General features: G+C 43.1%; 1 non-coding gene across 1 annotated transcript; it reads right to left on the reverse strand.

The window, feature by feature from the left end:
• Positions 1-269: 269 nt before the first annotated feature.
• Positions 270-377, reverse strand: LOC130953432 (small nucleolar RNA R71). Its single transcript, XR_009075602.1, has one exon. It is a non-coding gene; the product is annotated as a small nucleolar RNA R71 (small nucleolar RNA).
• Positions 378-3,189: the final 2,812 nt, after the last annotated feature.

Here is a 3,189-nt window from a genome sequence, read left to right on the forward strand (position 1 = left end):
AATTAGTTTCTCTAATGCAACAGAATTGCAAGTTCCATGGACTTTCATTGGAAGATCCTCATCAGTTTTTAGCTGAGTTCTTGCAAATCTGTGACACAGTCAAGACTAATGGGGTAGACCCTGAGGTCTACAGACTGATGCTATTCCCTTTTGCTGTAAGAGACAGAGCTAGAATATGGTTGGACTCACAACCTAAAGATAGCCTGGACTCTTGGGAAAAGCTAGTCAGTGCCTTCTTGGCAAAGTTCTTTCCACCTCAAAAATGGAGTAAGCTTAGAGTGGAAGTCCAAACCTTCAGACAGAAGGATGGAGAATCCCTCTATGAAGCTTGGGAAAGATACAAACAATTAATCAGAAAGTGTCCCTCAGACATGCTTTCTGAATGGAGCATCATAGGTATTTTCTATGATGGTCTCTCTGAACTATCCAAGATATCTTTGGATAGCTTTGCTGGAGGATCTCTTCATCTGAAGAAGACGCCTACAGAGGCTCAAGAGCTCATTGAAATGGTTGCAAATAACCAATTCATGTACACTTCTGAAAGGAATCCTGTAAACAATGGGACTAATCAGAAGAAAGGAGTTCTTGAGATTGATACTCTGAATGCCATATTGGCTCAGAATAAAATATTGACTCAGCAAGTCAATTTGATTTCTCAAAGTCTGTCTGGAATGCAAAATGCACCAAGCAGTACTAAGGATGCTTCATCTGAGGAAGAAGCTTATGATCCTGAGAACCCTTCAATGGAAGAGGTGAATTACCTAGGAGAACCCTATGGAAACACCTATAATTCTTCATGGAGAAATCACCCAAATTTCTCATGGAAGAATCAAGAGAGACCTCAACAAGGTTTCAATAACAATAATGGTGGAAGAAACAGGTTTAGCAATGGCAAGCCTTTTCCATCATCTTCTCAGCAACAGACAGAGAATTCTAAGCAGAACCCCTCTGACTTAGCAACCATGGTCTCTGGTCTAATCGAAACCACTCAAAGTTTCATGACTGAAACAAGGTCTTCCATTAGGAATTTGGAAGCACAAGTGGGACAGCTGAGTAAGAAAATTACTGAACTCCCTCCTAGTACTCTCCCAAGCAATACAGAAGAAAATCCAAAAGGAGAGTGCAAAGCCATAACCATGGCCGAATCTGGAGAGGAAGGAGAGGAAGTGAACGCCACTGAGGAAGACCTCAATGGGCGTGCACTGACCTCCTCTGAGTTCCCCAATGAGGAACCATGGGAATCTGAGGCTCAAAATGAGACCATAGAGATTTCATTGGACTTACTTCTGCCTTTCATGAGCTCTGATGAGTATTCTTCCTCTGAAGAGGATGAGTATGTCACTGAAGAGCAAGTTGCTAAATACCTTGGAGCAATCATGAAGCTAAATGACAAGTTATTTGGAAATGAGACTTGGGAGGATGAACCCCCTTTTCTCACCAAAGAACTGGATGACTTGTCTAGGCAGAAATTACCTCAAAACAAACAAGATCCTGGGAAGTTTTCAATACCTTGTACCATAGGCACCATGACCTTCAAGAAGGCTCTGTGTGACTTAGGGTCAAGTGTAAACCTCATGCCTCTCTCTGTAATGGAGAAGCTAGGGATCTTTGAGGTACAAGCTGCAAGAATCTCACTAGAGATGGCAGACAATTTAAGAAAACAAGCTCATGGACTTGTAGAGAATGTTTTGGTAAAAGTTGAAGACCATTACATCCCTACTGATTTCATAGTCCTAGAGACTGGGAAGTGCATGGATGAATCCATCATCCTTGGCAGACCCTTCCTAGCCACAGCAAAGGCTGTGATTGATGTTGATGGAGGTGAACTGATCATTCAAGTGAATGAAAAATCCTATGTGTTTAAGGCTCAAGGATATCCCTCTGTCATCATGGAGAGGAAGCATGAAGAGCTTCTCTCAAATCAGAGACAAACAGAGCCCCCACAGTCAAACTCTAAGTTTGGTGTTGGGAGGCCACAACCAAACTCTAAGTTTGGTGTTGGGAGGTTCCAACATTGCTCTGAGAAAATGTGAGGCTCCATGAGAGCCATCTGTCAAGCTACTGACATTAAAGAAGCGCTTGTTGGGAGGCAACCCAATAATTATATTTTATCTATTTTCTTTTGTTATTTTAAGTTTTTTGTAGGTTGATGATCATAAGAAGTCACAAAATCCATTGAAAAAGCAAAAACAGAATGAAAAACAGGAAGAAAAATAGCACACCCTGGAGGAAGAACCCACTGGCGTTTAAACGCCAGTGAGGCTAGCAGTTGGGCGTTTAACGCCCAGTCTGGCACCATTCTGGGCGTTTAACACCAGAAAGGGGCACCAGACTAGCGTTAAACGCCAGAAAAAGGCAAGAACCTGGCGTTAAACGCCAGGAATGGGCACCAGCCCGGCGTTTAACGCCAGAAATGGCTCAAAACGTGATTTTGATTGCCATTTGGTGCAGGGATGACTTTTCCGTGACACCTCAGGATCTGTGGACCCCACAGGATGCCCACCAACCCCACCACCCTCTCTCTTCTTCACCCATTCACCAATCACCTCAATACCTCTTCCCCAAAAACCCCCACCTATCAAATCCCACTATCATCATCACTCCTTCATTTTCACACACCCCAAACACTACTTCTTCCCCTAATGGCCGAAACACAAAGCCATTCCCTTCTTCCTCATTTCTTCTTCTTCTACTCTCTTCTTTCTTTTTTTGCCCGAGGACGAGCAAACCTTTTAAGTTTGGTGTGGTAAAAGCATTGCTTTTTGTTTTTCCATAACCATTTATGGAATCCAAAGCCGGTTCAACTGAGAAGGCATGACCTCAAGCCCATCACTAAGAAAAGGATGGAGCAAACAAGAGACCCCTCTCATCAAGAGATCCCTGAGATACCTCAAGGGATGCACTTTCCTCCACAAGACTATTGGGAGCAAATTAACACCTCCCTAGGAGAGTTGAGTTCCAATATGGGACAACTAAGGGTGGAGCACCAAGAACACTCCATCATCATTAGAGAAGATCAAAGAATCATGAGAGAGGAGCAACAGAGACAAGGAAGAGACATTGAGGAGCTCAAGCACTCCATAAGACCTTCAAGAGGAAGAACAAGCCGCCATCACTAAGGTGGACCCGTTCTTTAATCTCCTTGTTCTTTAATTTTCTGTTTTTCGAAAATTATGCTTTATGTTTATC

The sequence above is a fragment of the Arachis stenosperma genome, chromosome 9 (genome assembly GCF_014773155.1).
Source record: "Arachis stenosperma cultivar V10309 chromosome 9, arast.V10309.gnm1.PFL2, whole genome shotgun sequence".
Taxonomy (NCBI): Eukaryota; Viridiplantae; Streptophyta; class Magnoliopsida; order Fabales; family Fabaceae; genus Arachis; species Arachis stenosperma.